At 40.8% G+C, this 24,295-nt stretch overlaps 1 protein-coding gene and 1 long non-coding RNA gene across 2 annotated transcripts in view; one reads left to right on the top strand and one right to left on the bottom strand.

Annotated features, from left to right (window-relative positions):
- The window catches only part of CPQ (carboxypeptidase Q), a 298,177-nt gene that overhangs the window by 147,778 nt on the left and 126,104 nt on the right, over positions 1 to 24,295 (bottom strand). The gene's annotated exons all lie outside the window — the stretch shown is intronic.
- Positions 1,802 to 23,801, top strand: LOC106728320. The gene is made up of 3 exons (XR_001364617.1): positions 1,802 to 1,815; positions 14,781 to 14,785; positions 23,675 to 23,801. It is a non-coding gene; the product is annotated as an uncharacterized LOC106728320 (long non-coding RNA).

Below are 24,295 nucleotides of genomic sequence, written 5' to 3'. Positions count from 1 at the left end.
TGCCCAGAGATATAGTAAACTCCAGTTCACAAGAAAGAACCACCTGATAAAAGATGCGAAAATGTATAGTTCCTTCACTGCCTCTGTTGCCAGATGTAGAAACAGAGCCCCTGCAGCAATAATACCACCAGAAACACAGAGAAGTAGGACACCCACTCTTCTTCCCACTTGTGTGCGGCTCCCTGAGGCAGGCAGAGCGCTCACCCATCCCCCACCCTCCAACTTCCTTTTCACCAGGTCGTTTGACCCCGCAAAGGGGTCGCGACCCACAGGTTGAGAACCGCTGCCCTACAGCAATAACACCACCAGAAGCACAGAGAAGTGGCATACCCACTCTTCTTCCCACCTCTGTGCGGCTCCCTGAGGCAGGCAGAGCACTGACCCATGCCCCAACCTCCAACTTCCTTTTCACCGCCATCTCTTCCAAATGCAGGAAAGATTATCAAAACAACAGCAACAGCAATAGCAGCCACAACAAAACTGGCATGGCAGAGGGAGCCTCGCTGCTCTGAAGTGGAGAGTTGTAATTTGTGAGACACACGGTGTCTATCAAAGACTCCGTCTTGGGAGAAGGGGGTAGAACCTAGGGCGGTAAGGCAGAAATGCACTGGATGGAAGCTGCTAGGACTAAAGTCAGACCGGCAGTGGCACACAACTGCCTCCCGGCCAGCTGTGGGTCTGGGAGAGGACAGACCAAATCAAGGGTGGACAGACAAGGCCCTCACTTCTTTGTTATGGGTGCTTACAGTGACACTGAGTCCACAAAGGTTGTCTGATGAAAAGATGAATAAGCCCTTGTCAGTGTTGCTAAGTGGTTAGAGCATAGGCCCTGTGCACCAAAGGGCCATGGGTTCGATTTCCATTCAAGGGCATGTATATGGGTTGCAGGTTCCATCCCCCAACCTTGTCAGGGTGTGTGTGTGGGAGGTAACCTATGGAACACATATCAAGATGTAAGTATAAGCTGTGAAACCACAGAAATCCTAGAAGAAACCATAGGCAGCAAAATCTCAGCCATCTCTGGTAGTGCAATGGAACAGAACAGAGGACCCAGAAATTGACCTAACCCACTTTGCTCAATTAATATTTGACAAAAGAAGCAAGAAAATACAATGGAGTAAAAATAGTCTCTTCAATAAATGGTGTTGAGAAAATTGGACAGGTACATGCAAAAAAAGAAAAGAAAAAAGAAAGAAAGAAACTAGACCACCCACTTATACTATACACAAGAATAAATTCAAAATGGATAAAGAACTTAAATGTAAGATGTGAAAATCTTCTTCCATAAAAATCTTGGAAGAAACCATAGGCAGCATAATCTCAGACATCTCTTGCAGCAATATGTTTGCCAATACATCTCCTAGAGCAAGGGAAATTAAAGAGAAAATAAAAACATGGGACTTCATCAAAATAAAAAACTTCTGCACAGCAAAAGAAACCATCAACAAACTGAAAAGGGATCCCACTGTGTGGGAGAATGTATTTGCCAATGATACATCTAAATAGGGATTAACTTTAAAAAATATATAAAGAACTCATACAACTCAATGAAAGGAAGACGAACTGGTAAAAAGTTTTAAATCTGATAATATGAAGCCGTGCCAAGGATGCTGAGCATCAGGCATTCGCATCCACTGCGGGTAGGAGCAGGAAAAACAATTGCACACGTGTGCATCTCAGAATCCAACAATCCCACTGTGGGTGCATATACTAGAGGAATTCTGAAACTTGAGTTTTGTAGCACAATAGTCATATGGAAGCGATGATAAGGCCTCAAACTAGAACTCACCCACATGTCCATAGACAGAAGAATGGGTAAATACTATGTGGTATAGTCATACAATGAATTATTCTAAAGTAGTGAAAATGACCTCCAGCTACATAAATCAACGTAAATGAATGTCCAAACAAATATATGGAAGAAAAAACAAAAAAGAAGATCACAAAAGAAATAGAAGAGAATTATTCCCTAATATAAATTTCAAAATTCAGTTGAACTAAGTAACACAATCTTTGGCAATGCATGCGAAGGTAGTAGAGTCATGAAGAAAAGCAAAGTGATGGTTATCCAAAATCAGGAGAGTGTTGACATCAGACAGGGCTGGGGCAGAAAGGAGGAGATAGAGAGAAGCACACAGCAGGCTTCTTGGACACTGGTAGTGTTCTATCCCTGAAACTAAGTGGTGAGAACATGTGTGATCCTTTTATTATTGTTCTTTAGATTTTATATACATGTAAATAAAGTCTTTTGCATAAGTGCTATGTTAAACAATACCAGGGGTTATTAAAGACATGTCTTTGAAAGCATGAGGCTCAGATAGTTTTATAAGCCAGTACAAACATTAAAGGTCATATTTACCTCATCCTATTTCAACTGTTGCAAAGGAAAAAATATGGGATGTGTTTACATTTACTTACAATAATCTTGTTACCAAAACCTAAAAAAGATTGTATCCTCCCTAAAAACCAACCAGAGATCAAATCTACTTGTAAAATCTGAAATAATTGTATTTAGCAGCATACTGAAAGCTATTGCTATAATAGCTCAATGATTTTCAAAAGCCCATGGTTATATATATATATATGATATACATATAATTTTGGGTCATACTTATGTTCTTGGCATGCCTAGCTTTAACATTATGCATTTTAAATTGTGAGTTTTATAGGTATTTATCTAAACCTGAGCAAGTACTTGCTGATCAATCCTCAATAAATGAGATGCACACTCAACTTTCAAAGATGTTTTATTTGACAAATGTCTTGCTTAATAATGAACCGGAAAGATAACTATCTGGTGGTTTTATATTTGGCTTTTGTGATGTTTTGTTTTCTTTGCAGCTTCTTCATTCTCTTAGTCTCATTTTATTTGGTGTATTATAAGAGGTAACGGAATAAGTGTTTGGGCTACAAAGTTCAAGGCATTTCCAGACACAGGAAATCCCCAATCAAATTTGCAACACCAAAAATAATTAAGAGTTAAAAAATATGACCTACAAAAAGAGGGGAAAATCTTTCATTATTTAGCCTTAGAGAAGAAGCCAAGAAGTGATGTAATAATGGGCTTCAGCAATGATAGGCCCTCTGTGGAGGATAGGAACAGCAGACGAGAAAGCAAAGGAACCAGGTCTGAGCTGCAGCAATGAGCCTTAGAAACATACAGATGATTGAGAATTTTCTAATGGTGGCCTTGGTAGAAGTTAAAAAAGTGTTAACAGGGGAAAAGGTTATGGAAAATTCCTTTCCTTGGAGGGTTTCTAAAATAGACTACAGTCTTTGGTCTTAGATGGAAAGCTAACATAGAAGGGATAAATAAAATCTTTCAAGGTTACATCTAGTCCAATATTCCGTGGCTGTTTTCAAGAATTCTTTTCCTATTCTAACCACTTAAAATGAGGAACTTGTGCTTTGAAAAGTCTTCATGACTGTAACAGACTATTCTCTGAGCATCAACTAGATACCCTGGCTGCCAAGATCTTCCCAAAATTTAGGATCCAAACACAGGTGGGAAGGCACTTCTCAAGAAATCCATGTTTTTGTAATCCCCGTCGAAGACAACAATCTAGGCTTTCAGAGGGCATTTGCTGAATGTATTGTGCCATTGCCCAGCACAGTCAAAAGGGACTATGTTTGAACAAATACTGTCCTCCCCAATGAACAGACTAGGTGGTCTACAGAATAAAGCTAGGCCCCTGACACACAGGATTCAGACACAACACGGCAAACATCTGAGCTCCTCTTGACTGGATTCTTATCTTCAAGCTTTGTTTAGTGAAGCTGTTGGATGTTGATAGCTTGTGGGACGTAGACTTCTTTCACAAGAAAGTGGGCCATCTGTCCCAGTGCTCACACATCACCACAGGTGCTCCTAAAAGGAGCTGTTTCATTCCAGACTGCCCCCTCTTACTTGTGACTGGCTTCATAAAAGGAAGACCATTACTGTTTCTGGTTGAAGTCTCCGAGTACATTACTAGACAGATATCTTAGGATAAAACAAGAAGGGTCTAATTTATCGGTGGCTCAGAAAAACCAACACATAGGTAGATTTATAAAATATGATTGCAGTGTATTTGGAAGAAATGGCTGAAATTTATTGAACAATGACTTGTGGGTAGTGGTACAGCAGAGAATGCCTATGGAAGGAAATCATTCTGATTAAATGGAGTTGTTTGGATTTCATCCAGAAGTCATGACTGGTTGCAACTGGAGATAATAGTCTTTTAAATGAAAGAATCATGCTTCTGAATTACTTCTCCTTTGGCCTAAGCAACCACAGGACAAGTTGTCTCACTTGAAAGGATGGGAGGAGCAGAGAATTGAATTACAACATTGCATTTTAACTTCCTCCGGGGAAGAAAGGGAGATGAAAAGCTTAGCTAACTTCTAGCTCAATAATGATCATCTTTCCCATGGTTAAATCCAAGGATGGTACAGTGCACAGCTGTAACTTCTCTTTTTTGACAACCATTCACTCACCCCTACGTTCCAGGGATGGTGTGTAGAATTAAAAAAAAAAAGATAGAAGCACTTGGTATTCTACAGACTCTTTCATGGTTCAATTTATACAAGATTTTATTTTTGACATTTAGGTTTACAAGCTAAAGGATTCTTCTTGACTCCTAATGGTTTTTAAACTCCCAGGAGCCTATGCAGCTTAGAGTACTGTTTTTGATGCTTATTTGTCTATTGATTGTGAAGATATTCACAATTAGTTAACCTTCTGTGATGTGCTGAATGCGCTCTATAGAAGTCAGCAAGATCAGCTGAAAGCCTCTGGTTTTACATTCTTCTGCAGCCCCCAGTTCTCGACCCTATTCGATGTACTAGCAGATAAAAACTAAACAGGCCAGGGCTCACCTATTCAAGTGAGTGCTGTCACTTTGAAAAGCACAGTCCCTGGGAAGCTATACATCAATTCCTCCTTTACCATCAATTCCCATTTTTAAAAGCCAAATTAGTGTGAACGAGTATATGAATTTACTACTGCATAGTTTTTCCTTAATAGAAAAAAAATTGTGCCCTGGCTAGTGTGGCTCAGTTGGTTGGGAGTGTCATCATCCCATGCACTGGAAGGTCACAGGTTTGATTCCTGGTCAGGGCACATACCTAGGTTGAGGGTTCCATCCCCAGATGGGACACATAGGGGAGGCAACCAATCGATGTCTCTCTCTTATCTTTCTCTCTCTCTCTCTCTCTCTCTCTCTCTCTCTCTCTTCATCCCTCTCTAAAATCAATAAAAAAGAAGAAATATGTTTTGAGGGTGGGGACTTTTTAGTTACTTTGTGAATGATTAGGAAATGGAGGAAGAAAGGAAGGGATGGAGAGAGAGACGGAAGGAGACAAGGAGAGATGGGAGCAAAAACGATGACTAGTACAAGAAGAGGAGATGAAGTAGAAGACAAAGCAGAAGGGAGGAGGATTGCAAAGCAGCTTTGGGAAAGCACAGGAAGGAAAGAGAGAGTAAACCCAGGTCGAGCTGTGGGTCCAGGCTGTGTCAGGTTGCTGAGGTTCACATAACAAAATTGTTTCTCCATGTTCTGATGTGCGCTAGTTTGATGGCATCATGGATGTTGCTATAACTAGGTGAACTGAGATGTGGGGAGGAGTTTTTGAGAAATACTACCGAGCTATGATAGCCTGTATAGTTTCAATAAAGTCACCTAAAGTATTTCTACCTCAAATATCCAAGTTATTCTGTTGTCTCCTGCCAGCCATGGCCCTGGACCACAATGGTAATGGGGAATCAGAAGTCAACCATCCCAAGTCTCAAGATGTGGCAATGAATTTTAGGGTAACTCTGTGGCTTTCTATGATATCAACAATAGAAGACAACTTCAATTTTGATGCATAAATTATAGTTTAAACAAAAGACAGTCAAGTGGTATTACTGACAACCCTAATAGGGGACTTTCCAACAATGCAATTTTTAGCTTCAAGACAGTGTCAAGAAGCCAAGCTTACTCTGACAGGCCATGTCTGCACAACAGCAGGCTTGCTGTCCAATCACAGCACTTCCTGGTCTTTAATCCTCTCTTCCTATCTGACGTCACACACTCTCTATTCAGCCAGTTCATTTCAGCTATTAATCTCTGTGTTCAGACTAGGAAAACGCCAAATATCCATTGATATATTTTCTTTTAGGAAGGGGATAAAGCAAATATTGAACATTTTCTTGCATTTGTACTTTTGTTCCCACAAACCCAAATTCTGTCTTATATTTTAACTGGAATTTACATGTCGTAGAAATTAAAAAAGCCAGAATAGACATCTCAACTACTATTGTACTTAATACAAATGCTATGAGAGCCAGGGAAAGGGTATATTACGTATATATACCCAAAATATATTTTCCTTTCCATTGAAAATATATTAAATTGAAGCTTATCTTCAATATTCACAATCAAATAACACTCGCATGAAGAAAAGTGACAATTATATTCTCACAAGAATCAAAAGCTACTAATAGCAAAAAGATGGTTAACCTTATGAGATGTATGCATCACAACTCAAAAACAATAGTCTGAAAGTTATTCTATTTTCTAAGTCCAAAGCAACCTTGGAGCATGATCATGCTTTGTACAGGACAGAAAACTTATCTGCGGGACAAAATGAAATAAAAATTGGCCCTAGAGATTGAGCGTCCATGAGGAATTACTGTGAAAAACAAAAACATAATTCTCAGCCATAAAAAAAAATGAAATCTTACCATTTGCGACAGCATAGGTAGGTATACAGAATACTATGCCAAGTGAAATAAATCAGTCAGAGAAAGACAAAAATCATATGATTTCACTCACATGTGGAATCTAAAGAATAGCATAAGTTAATAAACAAAATAGATACTGACTTATAGGTACAGAGAATAACAGACTGATGGTTGCCAGAGGGGAGGGTGGATAGGGAGCCGGTGAAAAAGGCAAAGGGATTAAGAAGTACAAATTGGTAGTTACAAAACAGTCACAGGGATGTAAAGTGCAGCATAGGGAATACAGTCAGTAATATTGTAATAAGTATGTATGGTGCCAGGTGGGTACTGGAAACATCTGGGGGACCACTTTGTAAAGTATATGATTGTCTAACCACTATGCTCTACACCTGAAACTCATTCAAAATAATAATGAATGCAAACTGTAATTGAAAACCTAAAAAAAGAACATAATGAATATATAAGGTAATTTTCAGGACTTTAACAGAGACCACAAAAGAGAATGGATTAGCTTTCCTCTTTCTACATGAAATTAATTAGAATAAAAGAACATCATGGGAAAAAACTGCTCACTTTCTCCATCAATGGATATTGTGACATTATTGTCACATTGTGGGCTTCAAGGTTTTTTAAAATAATATATTTTTATTGATTTCAGAGAGGAAGGGAGAAAGAGGGAAGGGGGGGGAGAGAGAGAGAGAGAGAGAGAGAGAGAGAGAGAGAGAGAAACATCAATGGTGCGAGAGAATCATTGATCGGCTGCCTCCTGCATGCCCCACACTGGGGATCAAGCCCGCAACCTGGACGTGTGCCCTTGACCAGAATCAAACCCAGGACCCTTTAGTCCACAGCCGACGCTCTATCTCCACTGAGCCAAACCGGCTAGGGCGGGGCTTCAGTTTTTTCATGTCAGCATTCATGAGGTCATCCATGTTCCCTTAAATATTTTGTCTTGAGATGAGATTATATTCTGATCAGTTAAATAAATGTTGGTTGTAGCCATATGTTTTGTATACACCTTGGGAAAACTTTAAAAAAAAAAAAGAAAAAGGAACGAAGGAACAAAGAAGAAAAGGAGAGAATAAGGAAGACTAATTTCCCCTCATAGTGTATTTTCTGAAGAAACAAAAATGCACAGAAAAACAAGTGTTTATTAATTTAACTTGTATTTATTAGCCCGAAGAGTATATTTAACAGGCTATAGAATTAGAGCAAGATTAAAAGAAGTACAAGCCTCAAAGTACAATTCTCACTAAATTATATTTCTCACTAAATTCTGAATGTTAGCACTTGCTGTCAGCCCTGGTTCAATCTTGTTCAACATTTCCATTACTTTGGAGACATGCTTATGAATTTAAGATGATAAAAATATAAGATGAATCATTAATATGTTGGACCAAATAATCAAGTTTCTAAAATATTCTGAAGCAGAAATAATAGCTTATAACCAACAAGATAATTCAGCAGGAATAAATACGAAGGTGCACACTGCACGTTGAGGTGGTAGGTGGGTAGCAGTTCATCTGGGGACCAGCAGAAAACTCAGGTGGGCCTAAGAATATTGAACTACAGCGTGTTTCAGCTACAGAAAAAGCTAACAAAATTTTAGGGTTTGCCGATAAAAATATGGGATTCTGATTATGAGAAGTAATACTCCCAATTTAATTAATCAAACACTTTTTTCCTTCAAAATCCATCCAGATACCTAAGGAGACCTCTGGAAAACAGACTGGTCAGAGAAGAGCTGTCAGGATTTTACAGTGTCTGGAAATAGCACTGTTTGAAGAGCAAGTGCTATGTTTACCCTGGAGAAGACAGGGCTCCATAGGGCTATCAGGGGTGGGCAAACTTTTTGACTCGAGGGCCACAATGGGTTCTTAAACTGGACCGGAGGGCCAGAACAAAAGCATGGATGGAGTGTTTGTGAGAACTAATATAAATTCAAAGTAAACATCATTACATAAAAGGGTACGGTCTTTTTTTTTTGTTTGTTTTATTCATTTCAAACGGGCCGTAGTTTGCCCATGGCTGGTTCCTATACAAGAGGAATAAATGTCCCTTCTGGGTATAAGCAGGCCAGTGAGGGAGGGTATGTGCAGGTAGCTTTCAGCTCAGTGGAAAATAAATCTGGTAGGTCCAGCAAGGGACCAGTATTCCTCAGAGGAATAAGCTGCCAAACACTAGCAGTGTTCAAGCAAAAACAAAAGGAACATCTGTTAGGTAGAGAAAGGGTATCTCACCGGAGCTGGGAATGGGAGCTGAGCTTGATAAGCTCCAAGGACACGGCTGATGTGAAGATTCTATGATTCTAAAAGGAAAAGCAGGCTTCTCTTGGCCATTATTCAGTGAGAAGGACCTGTTCATGTTTTCCTGGAACACTAGATGGCTTCTGTGCTATCAACTTTTATTATCATGTTTTTTTCTTCAACGTGACCCAAAATAAGAAATTTAAGTTATATTGCTAGTAATTTATTCTTAAGGAAATCTGCCATTGTAAACAGGACTTTTTATGACTTTAAATTTGCCTTCTTGCCCTGGCCGGTTTGGCTCAGTTGTTAGGAGTGTTGTCTTGGACACCAAAAGGTTGTGAGTTTGATTCCCAGTCAGGATACATACCTAGGTTTCGGGTTTGATCCCTGGCCCTGGTCAGGGCACTGCATGAGGCAACTGATCGATGTTTCTCTCTCACATCGATGTCTCTCTCTCTAGCGGGCAGTGCCCCATGCTCCTCACCCCCCTCCAGCGGGCAGTGCCCCATGCTCCTCACCCCCCTCCAGCGGGCAGTGCCCCATGCTCCTCACCCCCCTCCAGCGGGCAGTGCCCCATGCTCCTCACCCCCCTCCAGCGGGCAGTGCCCCATGCTCCTCACCCCCCTCCAGCGGGCAGTGCCCCATGCTCCTCACCCCCCTCCAGCGGGCAGTGCCCCATGCTCCTCACCCCCCTCCAGCGGGCAGTGCCCCATGCTCCTCACCCCCCTCCAGCGGGCAGTGCCCCATGCTCCTCACCCCCCTCCAGCGGGCAGTGCCCCATGCTCCTCACCCCCCTCCAGCGGGCAGTGCCCCATGCTCCTCACCCCCCTCCAGCGGGCAGTGCCCCATGCTCCTCACCCCCCTCCAGCGGGCAGTGCCCCATGCTCCTCACCCCCCTCCAGCGGGCAGTGCCCCATGCTCCTCACCCCCCTCCAGCGGGCAGTGCCCCATGCTCCTCACCCCCCTCCAGCGGGCAGTGCCCCATGCTCCTCACCCCCCTCCAGCGGGCAGTGCCCCTGCTCCTCACCCCCCTCCAGTGAACATCTCTCTCAGGAGCAGAGGGTACCGGCTCTGCAATGCTTTACACACGAGGCCGGCAATAATGGCTATTATTCGGCGTGATGGCGTGTGGCTTACAGCGTCTGTGACTTGACAACCCCGTAATGAGCTACTGATGAGGGAAATGGGCCTGATGACAGCCGAGGCTGAGACCATTACACATCAGCCTTTCCTGCTGGGTGTTATCACCCCGACTCTGACGGTGGCTCAGCATTACAGCCCCATTTATTGAGATGTTACTCTGTGCTGAGCGCTTCATATGGATTATTACCTGTGAGCCTCACAGCAACCCTGTGAGACAAATATTATTACTGCTGTGATTTACAGACACGGAGTCTGGGCACCTGGAAACTGCAAACATCGCCAAGTGCTGGAAACGGGAGCTCACAGCGTCCCTGAGCCCTGATGGTGCTCGGAGGAGCGGCACTCCGCGGGCAGAGCCGCAAGCCCCGGGCGGGCGAGGGTTCCCCCGAGGGGGATGCTGCTCCCATGCTCGCCAAGTCCCAGAGAAAGGGCAGGACAATGCCTCCCAGACTTCAATGCACACAGGTCACGGGGGGGCGGGGGGTCAGTTAGAGATGCCGACTGGTTCATCCCCAGGGAATGGCAGTGCGGCTGGTCCCATCACTTTAGGAGTAGCCGGGATCTGGGCAACCATGTAGCAATGGAGCTTGTCGTTGGAGGGCTGACCTGCTTGGAAGGTTTAGGCCTGGGCTCAGCCTGTGGCCACCGAGCTAGCTCACACCCCGAACCAACAAGCTGCTCTTTCAGGAAAGGGCACAGTGGCCTGGACATGAGGCCCCGTGAGGCATACGTCTCTCCTTAGTTCTCCAAGTGGAGTTACAATGCTTCCAACGTAGTAATAAATGACATCCCGTTTTAAAAATGCACATCAAATAGAAGCAAAACCGCAAAGCTAACAAAATTACGTTTTTCACATTCATCTAATATGTGCAATATTGTGGTAAATGAGCGCCCATGACATGAACAGGATATAAGTGGCGATGGCCAAGTTTCTGTTCATCTCGGCGATGCGAGATTGCAGCGGTTACATCCATCTGCACAGCCCACCCTGCAGCGCTCGGCCTCCGCTTGCCCCACGGGCACCCTCTGTTTGTTACGCTCCACTCTCTCATTCTGGCATTAGCCTGCGACAACAGGTGGCAATGTCGTTGCTTTAGTAATGACAAATCAAAATCTGGATTAATCCTAACATCAAAAGCTACAATCTTTCATGAAAATATTTTTCGGTTTCAAAGGGGAATCTTTGCTTTTATTCCTGCCAAAATACTTCTAAATGGATACAAGAACCAGAGATGTGAACGTATGTGTCATTTTGTTGTTGGTTAATTTTTAAAAATTATTTATTTAAAATTATTTAAAAGATCTTTATTTTTTCTTCTACCACAACAATGTATCTTCACTTCCTACTTTCTTTTTATTTTTAAAATATGTTTTATTGATTCTAGAGCCAGAAAGGAAGGGAGAGGAAGAGGGAGAGAAAGAGAGAAACATTGATGACAGAGAGAAACATCAGTCAGCCGCCTTCTGCACACCCCTTACTAGAGATGGTGCCCACATCCTGGGCATGTGCCCTGACTGGGAATCAAACCGGTGACTTCTAGGTGCATGGGGCAATGCTCAACCAACTGAGCCACACTGGCCAGGGCACTTCCTACTTTCAAACATGAGACTGCAGGTGCCGATTTCCGTTCTGCTCCCGTTTCTACGTCCTGAATTGTTACTTTCACGATGTCAAATTTACAACACTTACACTGCGTTCTATAATGGCAATTAGTCTTCTGAGCTTTATCAGTAGGTTGATTCTGAAATCAATAGTGATTTCATGATTCTGATTGTTTAAACGTGGCTCATTGCACAGCCTTTGCATTTTCTGATAACTGTTCTTTCTCATATGACTTTTTGCCTGGAGTTCAATTTTTTTAACTAATTACTTTTGACATATTTTTAATTTTGTTCAACTTCTCTTACAAATTTCGTATTCTGTCGAGCCCTCCTGTTTCCCTGGAGAGTCCCTTCTGAGCCTCACATGCCTGCTAACGTCTTCATTCTACCATCCTATTTATTGATACTTTAGCTATGTGTTGAGCCTCAATCGATTGACTTTCCCTCAAAAAGCCAAAAGCTCTTAATTTCTAGGGTTGCTGATGAGTATAGACTGATGTTGACTTATTGTTTTCATTTTGGATGTTTTTCTCTTTTTTGCTGTTAGGATTTTCCTTTTATCCTTGCTGTTCCGACGTGTTATGGTCATGGGTTACGTGAGGTTTGTGGTGTTTTAATTCATTGTGCTGGACACTGCGTGCACATTTTCAGTCTAAGCATTAAGTCCTTTAGTTCCAGACAATGTCATGATGTCTTTGACGCTTCCCCTGCTATTTGCCTCTGGGTCAGCTGTTGAATGCTCCTGCGTTGACCCTCTGCATTGCTTTCTCACGCTTTCCATCTTGCTGTGTTTCTGTCTACTTCTGAAAAATCTCCCAGGTCTAATTTCCCAACTTTTCTATTGGGCTAATTTCTATTCTAACAAACAGGTCATTAACTGTCTAGGACAGTGATGGTGAACCTTTTGAGCTCGGCGTGTCAGCATTTTGAAAAACCCTAACTTAACTCTGGTGCCGTGTCACATATAGAAATTTTTTGATCTTTGCAACCATAGTAAAACAAAGACTTATATTTTTGATATTTATTTTATATATTTAAATGCCATTTAACAAAGAAAAATCAACCAAAAAAATGAGTTCGCTTGTCACCTCTGACACGCGTGTCATAGGTTCACCATCACTGATATAATGTAACTCCCTTTCTCTCAGTAATGAGCTTGAACAATGTGTATAATTTTAAAAGATTAACCTTTTAATGTGTCTTCAAAGTTTAGAACCATACAGAACTACCAACAAGAAATTAGGACCAGAAATAAAATGTTTAGAAGCTGATAATTAGATTTCTGGTCAACATGGTACAGTGCATTTGCACCTTTATGGGCCTCCTCTGTCCCAAACATGTGCAATTAGAGATGAAATATAAAAGGTGAAAACCAAAAGGTTGTAGTTGGCTCAAAAAACAGATAAACATCTCTGTGGACTAGAAGTAGATTCGAATCACAAAGCAGTGAGTGGGTCTGGGCCAGGAGACCTGCAGGACTCCAGGTCTAGAAGCCAGCACTAACTGCTGGGCATTTTGCTCCTCCAGGCCAAGAGGATCTAACCACCTCACTGCAAATAGGGAGACCTGAGCCAGACTAACTATCTGGAAGCAAGCAAGGGCATTGGGCTCAGGACAAGAGGCTAAAAGCAAAATCACATGCCAAGAGGCACAGCTTTATAAAAAGTTTGAGCCTGTAGAGGAGAAATGGACATGAATCAGAACCAGGCTCTGAAACTAGCCACCCGCTGGCTTTGTAACAATATGCAATCCTTGTTATTGCCATTGGTAAGGGTGTGTGATACAACACAATAAAACCTTGGTTGTGGACTGGCAGTGCTGCAGGCCAGGTGAAAGCAATCAGAAAACCTCTAGAGAGAGAACAGTGAGCCCAGAGGGAGAGAAAACAATACAAACAATAACACAAACTCAATTTGAACACATCCTGCTCAAAATGAGTCAGCAAACCAAAATTCCAAAACACATGAAGACATGTGTTGCTAAAAATGTCAACAAAATCAACAACTTGAATAAAAACTCTACTCCAGCTTAAATTAATTTTATGGAAAGACTAACATTTCAGAAATAATGATTAGAGTGATCAAAGAAATAATTTTCTAGAAAGAGAAAAATTACCAAAATTGACTTAAGAACAAATAAAAAACTTGGAAAATAAGAACACATTAAGAAATTCAATAAAAAATCAGAAAGTATTCTCTTTCCTTCTCACAGACACACAAACTAAGCCACTAGACTCAAAAGGTTTTACACAATTTAAAGGAATATATAATCCTCAAACTAAGCCAACTCATTTATTAAGGTATTACCTTGATACCAAAACAAAACAGGAACAGTAAATTTTAGACCAATATTATTTATAAATAAAACATAAAATCATTAAACACGAGGCAAAACCTTCTCCAATTTCAATAAAGAAATAAAATTAGAAAACAGACAATAAAGGTAAAAAGGGGGCTATGATTCCAAAGTCAATTATCTAATGTATCATCATAAAGTAAATTCATCATTCTTCAAAAAGCAAACAAAACCAAACAATATCTTACGTTTGGCCCAAAATGTGAAATCTATGTTAGTGATTCTCTATGAAAAAATAAGATCCACAACAATTCTGATTATACAGATGGAGGTTCTGTAGGCTCATTTATGTGAACATGGCATTTTCAGCTTGCTGCCTAAAGGTTAAAAAATTATGTTCAGCAGAAAATGAGCACACTCATTCCTTTACTCCTGCTTCACTACCCATGTCTATAAAGCCTAGTAGGACTGTACCTAGCACCTAAGTTTATTTATTTTTACTTTATATATATGCTATTGCACTGTCGGTGAAATACTTGACAATCTTAAAAACCAAGACAACAATAATAAATTAGAAGTGTAGGGCTGTGTTGCATTCTGCCTCTGCACCAGACAGGTGCCCTGGAGTAGTAAGTGCCTGCCCTGCCCACAGGCTCCTCCTTAGGAGGAAAGCAGCCTCAGGGATTCTTTCTGCATAGAATTGGTGAGGCTCATTACTTGTATGTCAAGAGAAACCAGCTCTGCTACCATGGTTACAAATAATTATACCAAAATCAGCTCCTAAGCCAAAGTAACATCGATAATCAGACATGAGAGAAGTTTACCTTTTACCTGGCTTGGCTCCAAAACCTCAAGAGGTGTGAGTTGCATTGGATGACGATAAGCTTGGGATACACAGAGCAGGCCACAGGGAAGGGAGGGTCTCTATACCCTCTGGAGTTCATCTTGGTTCTTCTTTAAGCCTAGTCTATAAGGCAGTCTTTAAAGTACAGGGACTGGTAATTACTACAAGCCTATAAAGAAGATTATGTACCTGCCACCCACATGCCCTTGTATGCTTACATTGCATCACCATATCCCAGGTTACCCGGGACCGTATCCCATCCCCCACCATACTCTCTCTTCTCTCTCTCTCTCTCCCAGAATTTCCAAAATATTTTATCCATGCATTCAGTAAGATTTATCAAACATCTATGTGCCAGATACCACTCTGTGTATGTGTTGGGGGTAGAGCAATGATCTTGATGGCCAAGGCCTCTGTTCTTCTGAACTTACATTCTGATTGGAGAACAGGGAATGACCAAGTGAAAAAAGATGACTCCAAGCACATATAAAATAAAAAATACAAATTAAATTAATTCACTTTCAAAAAGGTGACAGAATGGAGAGAAAAAGTCCTCTTCAAGAAAGTAAAGTTTGGTTTGAAACCTGACTGCTAATAGCTGCATTTGAAGGTCTGGGAAAGAGAGCTCAAGCCAAAGGGAACAGCTGGTGCAAAGGCCCAGAGGTCAGAATTAAACAGAGTGCTTAAGCCTTTCTTTACAACAACCTATACGTATTAAGCAGAATAGTGAATCAGAAAGACTCATTTAGGAAGTTCCAGAAATATACTGGTTTAATTTAAATTTAGGAATCATAGATGGGAGTGCTAATTTAAGAGACTAAAAAAATTACTAAATGCTCATAAACAGATCCATCTGGGAATGTTGATAATAATTCCTTTTCAAGTAGTAAAATGCATCAAATTAAATTTTGTCCAAGAAAAAGTCAATATAGCAAACTAAGATGTGTTTTTAAAAAATTACTAGAGGCCTGGTGCACAAATTCGTGCACAGGTGGGGTCCAGCTGGCTGGGAGGAGGGGCCACGGGAAGTTGGCCGGCCAGCTCTGCCCCCAATTGGGGGCGGGGCCAGCCAGGGGGAGGGGTCATGGGAGGTTGGCCAGCCACAGTGCGTGTCATAGCGAGCGGTCGTTCCGGTCATTCCAGTTGCTTGGCTTTTATATATATAGATTTTTCTAATAATAGAAAGTCATCAAATGATTTTGTTTTGGAAATGAAAGTAATACAAAGATGTAATTGTCATGGAAGTTCTGTAGAAAAGAACATAGGGGGAAGGATCATTTTTTGAAAAAAGCCTACCTATTAGGAAAAATTGGGGAGGGGATGAGCACTGAAGATAAAATCAGAGGAGGAAGTGGACAACCAGGAGATGGAAACAGATAACATCTTTTTACAAAGTCAATTGGAAAGCCAACATCATGGAAAGCAGCCCTGATGAGGGCCTCTGTGGCACAGGTAGTGTCACCTGGTCAACATGCACCCAGGACTCTTAAGTGCATGAAATGAGCAGCCACTGCTCAAGGCATCACCTGGAAGTCACTTTGGATGACTACAATTCACAGGTCACCAGTGATGGGCTGGTAAACTCAGGGAATATCCGGATGGAGACCTTCCTTAACATGAGGTCACAGTTTAGGAGCATATTATGGACATCAGTGGAGGAAGAATTGCTACAGGCAGGTAGGATGGAATGGGGATGAGTAAACAAGATAATGAGGAGGTTGCTTTTTGTGTTTTCTCAAAAACTGAATATAGTACCATTCTGACAGATTATCTTACAGGAACGGACAATAAGCTCCTCCCATTGCAAATCTAACTTGAAAGAGGTGCTAAATTGGATATAAGTGCAAAAAATAACCATGCTGCTGGGTACTCTTTCATCTTGAGAAAAAAAACATGCTCAAGCAAATCATTTCTAGAAAGGAGCATTCTGATTAAATCAATTTCCTGGTTGGATACATTAGGTTTTTAAAATATAGTTGTCAATCTTTCTTACAGATATCAGCTAAGATCAATGGAACTGAGCAGAGAGCTCTAAAGCAGATCTGGGTATAGGTGCACAAAATAATTAAGTGTATTATTTAAAAATGCTTCAGAACAATTGATAAAAATTCAAAATGAGATAAACCTAAATTTAAATATTTTTTTCCAACATCCTCATGGAACTCCCCATATCCACTTTGGAGACGTCTGTTCTTTCTGCCAATACTGATCTTTGCTGGGCTGCAGCCATGACCTCCAAGAGGGCAGGGCCCCTGGCTGCCTTGCTCATCATCCAATCTCCAGTGCCTTAGAGTCCTCAAGGCACTGCCTAGGGAGCTGACACTGGACACGGGAGATATAAGCTTCTCCTTTAGCTTTAAGCAATCTATTCTGTAACCTCTGGGGGGCACTGAAAAGAGCTTCTCCACCCTGTGAGAGGATGACAAGCACTGGGGCATAAAGTGAGTCTCTTAGCCTAAAACAACTGCTGAAAGTGAAGGACAATATTTTTAATATTCTCTAGGAAATGCAATCTAATAAAAAGAGGAATTTGCCCAGCTGGCGTGGCTCAGTGGTTTAGCATTGACCCATGAACCAGGAGGTCATAGCTCCGATTCTCCATCAGGGCACAAGCCTGGTTGCAGGATCACCCCTGGGTGGGCAGTAAGCAGCCAATCAATGATTCTCTCTCATCATTGATGTTTCTATCTCTCTCTCTCTCCATTCCTCTATGAAATCCATAAAATATATATTTTTTTAAAAAAAGAAGAATTCAAGGTATTTCCACACTATTTATGCCCATGGACAAACTTTTAAAGTTGAAGAGTAAATATGCAAACAGTATAGCCTTTTAGAAATACAACTGTATAAGAAGAGTATACTGGAAAGCTGCTCAAATGTTCTAAAACAATAAGCAGCTTGACATTTTTCAAACAAATATTTTAAAGCTCAGTTCCACATGTGCACTGGAAATTAATGTCATTTGTTCAGCAGTAATAGACCTCATTCATATTCACTCTCGTACATTGAATTATATATTTGCTGATTTCATTAAACCTTCAAAAGGTTGCAGCTCGTTGACATATGAAAAATTCCACATCCCTAAAAGAGGAAATTTTGTACCAGTTAAAAAAAAAATTTTTTTTTATAAAACCACTCCTCAGAAAAAAAATGGTAAAGCGTGGGTCTCCGAGGAAATTTTGTACCAGTTAAAAAAAAAATTTTTTTTAAACGGTAAAGCATGGGTCTCTGTTCCTTACTATCACTAATTACATATCCAAGCTTTTATTACCTAAGGATATATTAACAAAGAAACAGAGCAGGTGGTCATGAACAAACTTGAGAACATGACGGACAACACTGGGGACTCCGACAACTGCCTGGAGGGGATTTTGTAGGGACGCCTAGAAACCTAGGCTTGTCACTCAAAGGCCAGCATGAAAGTTAATGAGACCACCTTTGCACTTTTGCTGGTGGACCAGGGGACATTTTTGTCATAGACAGGATTCTGAGATTCTGCACTAAGCAATGTCAATTGTCTTCCTTTCTTTTCTTTCCAGAACATTAAAAAAAATATATCCTCAAAAGGAATTCTACCAGGACTAACATAACAGTAGGGCTATGAAATTCCAGGGAAATTGAAGCCAGCCTTTTAATATGCCTTATAAAGCTATTTGAATCAGGAAAAACTTCTTGACCATGCCAGAAACATGTTATGATCAATGTGGGTTAAATTAGGGCTCCCATAATTGTGACAGTAATTTCTACAATGAGATCTTTAACAGCTACTAATGTACAAAACCTTCCAGCCTAAAAGGTTTAGTGACACAAATAACTATTACATTGTCAAATCCTGAGTGACAATGAAAATCCTACAATTAACCCCATTATGCATTAAAGGCTACAGCTACCATGCCTAGATCCGTTTCTAAAAAACTTCAACAACCCTTCTCACAAGTGGTTGTGTTGTAGCTCTAAATGACCTTCATGTCTTTATTTCCTTGTTTGCAAAAGAAGGCTTCTTCAGATTTCTAGTTTATTCAATAGTTTCTTTTTAACTTATACAAACCAAGATGTCCGGACTAGTATTTTTTTAGTTATACAAGTTACTTAGCTTTCTTGTGTCTTGTTTTCTTATCTATAAAAGAGAATAATAATAATGGTGTAAATTATGTGGGACAAGGCCTGGCCCATGGTAGTCAATTATAAATTATTTGTATTTTTTATTATTTCAGTGGTTTATATATTATGAAAATAAGCCCCACCATGGCCCTGGCTGGTTTTGCTCAGTAGTCAGAATGTCAGTCTGTGGACCAAAGGGTCGTTGGGTTCAATTCCCGGTCAAGGTTATGTACCTCAGTTGCAGGTTCTCCAGCCCCAGTAGGGGTGCATGTGGGAGGCAACCAATGGATGTGTCTCTTTCATGTGAATGTTTTTGTCTCTCTCTCTCTACCCCTCTTACCTCCTTTTCTACTTTCTCTAGAAATCAATGGAAAAAATATCCTTGGGTGAGGATTAAAAAAAAAGAAGAAGTCTCACCATGATATAGGGCAGTGATGGCGAACCTTTTGAGCTTGGCGTGTCAGCATTTTGAAAAACCCTAACTTAACTCTGGTGCCATGTCCCATATAGAAATTTTTTGATATTTGCAACCATAGTAAAACAAAGACTTATATTTTTGATATTTATTTTATATATTTAAATGCCATTTGACAAAGAAAAATCAACTAAAAAAATGAGTTCGCGTGTCACCTCTGACACGCGTGTCATAGGTTCACCATCACTGATATAGGGGAACCTTTCAGATTCTTGATAATTTACTGTGCAGTTGTTCAACTCTCCTATTTAAAATTCCAGCCTGAGAGGATCTCTTATTTACTCTGAAGTGAAGTGGGATTCCCAAAGGAAGAGGATTTGGGTAGACCTGGAAGGCTAGCCGGTAACTCCAGCTGTCTATCATTTAAACCACTGGATTTAAATGGGTTCAGGCAAATATCAAAAAATTTCTATATGTGACACAGCACCACTGGATTTTAAATGGGTCCAGTGGAGCCTTCCAGATAAAGCCAGATGTCCAATAAGTAATGTGCCTAAAGTCGTCTCAGCTAGAGTTCAACCAGGTTAGATAGAAGTACATCACCAGTTCCCAGTGCTGACATTAAAAGAGTCATATCCAAAAGTCACTTTCTGAAGCAGAGGCAAAGTGCCCAAAAACAGAAAAACAAAACACAAGAGGCACTAGGTTTGTGTTTCCCTAAATGTCGTCCTCAGACCACCAGCATCTGTGACATCTGTGCGAATGCAGACTCCTGGATCCCACTCCAGATCTACTGGATCTGAATCTGAGCATGGGTCCTAGGAGTCTACGTTTTTATGAAGCACCCAGATGTTCTATGCATGCTGAATTCTGAGACCCACTCCAGGAAATTCAACTCGGCTTGTGGGACTGAGCCACAAATCTGTGCTGCTGGTCATGGGTCTTTTGTGTCAGCTAGATCTCTGGTTGACCTCTGGCTTACCTCTCTTACACCCACGGGTCCCTTTTATTTGCTTCATCCCTGCACCCCACCCCAACCTCAAGCAGAAAGTCCAGTTCTACAAATCGTACTAGGACCAAAGGAGGCAGCTGGGCAGAGCTGGCCAGCCTGAGAACTTGGCTCCAAGAACACTGCCTTTGTCGGATCCCTTCCTTAACATGGCTCTGGCAAGATGATTAAATTTCCATTAAAAAAACAAACAAACAACCAAAGAGGTTTAGGCTAAGACAGTAGGTTTGCCAAATACCAACACAGTCCCTGCCTTATAGAGATGAAAGAAGAGAATAGCATATAGAAAATGTACCAAATAATTGCTTTTCATGGTTTACCTGTGAAATAAAGTTAGGCAGTATTCAAAGGCCACTGCTATTTTAGATTCAGCTAACAAGAAGAGCCGAACTGTTTCTCTAAATTATAAATCAGTATATACTCTCCTCAGTCAGACATTGCACAATATGTTACTCTTCTCCAGAGAGAAGAAAAAATAGAAAGGATAGGATTATAAACCATTCTAGCACATATATCACCATTAAAGAGATTCGATATTTCAATAGTAGCTTGAATGACCAAACATCTTTCTTTTTCAATGTTACCTTCTTTAGCCTCTCCCTTTATCAGTTCAGTTTGCATGCATTTTTATACTGAAAAATAAAAAAATTATTATATTTGATGTACAGGTTTGAGAAAGGGACATGATGCACGCGTGCTTACCCTACCTCTGTGAGGGTGCAGAATAGCACTACAAACTTTCACTCAAATAGTTTTAGAGTCTGTGTTCTCAGTTTTGCTCATGACATCCTGAGTAGGGAAAGGAAAACGCTACCTCTGGCAGGAGTGAAATAGGGTACCTGGAGTGGCTTAGAAAATTCTCCAGGGTCCTCAGCTGGGAAGTCCCCAGACCTGAGCCATCTCAATTGCTCCATCTTCTGAACCCCATCCTGATGCTCAGTAACAACTCACTACAATAGCAACCGTTTCGTCCAGTGTTAAGATATACTGCCTTGCTTTGGACAGGAGCCTACAAAGAAAGAGCTCTATACAGTGTGTGAACTGGAGCAAAATATGAGCAGCTGAAAGTCTGAAATTGATTTACATGCAAGCCAGCCAGGACAAAGATTAAAGAAATGAGGGACCCAAGCAACTTCAGCTGAGCTCTGGAATGCAAATAAAGTGTACAAATGAGAATGATACCAAGGTTATAATCGTAAGAGTGCAAGGCCAGTACAAGTTCAGGCAATCACAGCTGCTTGTTAAAAGCAGTTCTCCCCTACCCCACTGATGTACTTCCTGATTTCAAAGTTATATAACCCTGTCAGCTGCAGTAGCAGCAGCACCACCACCACCACAATCCATTACCCACATTCCATCCAGCCAATTACCAAGCACCAGCCATTCTTCTAGGGAGAGCAATTTTATAAGTCCTTGTGTTTTCATTAATGTGTATTTCTCAGCTTTTCTAGGCCAGGGAAACACTAGGTGATAACAAGCTCTTACTTTTGTACAAAAGGGGAAAAGTATACCAGCTTATTATAAGGAGCTAACCATTCCCAAGATTTGGGAAAAGAAGAATGAGTGCTTGAAAGGGTGCAAAGGGTATTTTTTAAAAAAGTAAAACAAATGGATAGAATGTTTTACATCTCCTGAAGGAAGCAATCAGGAGACCATATGGGTGCTTTGAGTATTAAATTATCAAAGACGACTATCTCCAGCAATAAAAGGTGAACTAGTTAATGGGAATTCAACTCTATAAACTCCTCCTACTTCAATGAGTGAGAAACTAAAAACTTTTTATAGTATTTATTCATTCATTGGTTCACCAACCAGCAGAGCCTGCCCCATTCCAGACGTTGAGGTGGACTCGAGAGGTCATTTGTCCATTCTATATCATCCCATTTGCAAGCTACTCAGTAATAATTCATTTGTCCTTTCCACTAGATTTTTAGTTAGTCAGTTAATGAATACATTAAAAAAGGAAGAAAGACGGATGGGAGGAGAGAGATAGATGGTGGGAGACACAATTCCTTTCAAAGAGCACTAATCCAGTTTGCTCTGAAAGTCAAGGTGGTCTAGAATTTGGTAAAAAGGAGCCATGGTTTTCTCTTTCGTCTTTGTAGGCTAACTCCTCCACACTGAACCAACCCTAACCTTAATGAACCACAATTGTGGCTTAATGAACCACAATTGGCATGTGGAGCCCTGCCAGGATCACATTCACTCTAGAGCAGAATGTAAATACCCATTTAGCAGATTTGTTTTCCATGTGTGAACTACCTTTAAATATACTGAAAATCTGTTACAGTCAGGGAACAAATGAGGCAAGTCAAATAGGGCAAGAAAGGAAAAACAAATTTTATACAGAAAAGTAGAATTCATTTTTTTTAGGATGGCCTGGTTAAAAGTATTTATTATGATAACAGAGTCAGACTCTCATTAAGCTTTCACTTGGCCTCCCTGAAAAGGACATTAGTGGTAAATATTAAGACATCTGAAAGTACCAAGCATTTGGGGAGGACAGGGAACAACTAGAACTCTTACGTACGTCTGGTGGGAATGTAAAGTGGCACAATCCCATCGAAAACAATTTGATATTACCTAGCAAAGCTGAATGTGACCCAGAAATTCCACTCCTAGGTATATGCCCTAGCCTAGAGCAACCCTTGCACGTATGTGCCAGGAGACACGGACAAAAAATGTTCATACACAGTACTGCTTGAAACAGCAAAATCTGGAAACAACCCCAAAGCCCATCAACAGTCACACGGGGAGGTGAGTTGTGACCTAGTCACACAATGGAGTATTATAAAATGTGAAAATAAATGAAACACAGCTGCACACTGCAAAATGGATGCTATGTTCTTTTTAAGGGAAATTGTAGAAGACTACATACAATTAAAATAGCAGTTTCATGAAGCCTTCTAAAAAGAAAAACTAAATATTATTTAGATATACATATATGTGGAGAAACTATTTTCAGAAACAAGGCGATTCACACAATAATTCAGATTAGCATTGGCAGGGTGAGAGGACACAAGCAGACTGCGTAGGAGACGACCTCACGTTAGAGCCAATGGGACCAGAAATCCCAGGTTGAGAGGTAAATTTACAGATGATTGTTTCACTATTAGCTTCACAATTTATATAGATGGTATATATTCCATTGTACATACCAAAAATTTCATGTACAAATTTTTTAAAATTCTGACATGTTGTATGATGAAGTACTATACAGCCATTAAGATACATTGATTAGATCCATAGGTACTGATAGGAAAAGATCTCAAGACAAATTGTTTAGGTTAACAAAAATCAAGGCACAAAGAGACATATGAAAACATGCTCAAAGTCACTAATGATCCGAGAGACGCAAATCAAATCGACAATGAGGTACCATCTCACATCTGTCAGAATGGCTATCATCAACAAGTCAACAAATGACAAGTGCTGGCGAGGATGCCGAGAAAAAGGAACCCTTGTGCACTGCTGGTGGGAATGCAGACTGGTGCAGCCACTATGGAGAACAGTATGGAGTTTCCTCAAAAAACTAAAAATGAAACTCCCATTTGACCCAGTAATCCCACTTCTAGGAATATATCCCAAGAAACTAGAAACATCAATCAGAAAGGATATATGCACCCCTATGTTCATAGCAGCACAATTTACCATAGCTAAGATTTGGAAACAGCCTAAGTTCCCATCAGCAGATGAGTGGATTAGAAAACTGTTGTACATCTACACAATGGAATACTACACGGCTGTAAAAAGGAAGGAACTCCTACCATTTGCAACAGCATGGATGGTTCTGGAGAGCATTATGCTAAGCGACATAAGCCAGTCGGAGAAAGATAAATATCACATGATCTTACTCATTTGTGGAATATAATGAACAACATAAACTGATGAGCAAAACCATATCCAGAGACAGAGAAGCATCGATCAGACC

This window comes from Myotis brandtii, unplaced genomic scaffold (assembly GCF_000412655.1).
Source record: "Myotis brandtii unplaced genomic scaffold, ASM41265v1 scaffold59, whole genome shotgun sequence".
Lineage (NCBI taxonomy): Eukaryota > Metazoa > Chordata > Mammalia > Chiroptera > Vespertilionidae > Myotis > Myotis brandtii.
This window is presented reverse-complemented; position numbering and strand designations above follow the sequence as displayed.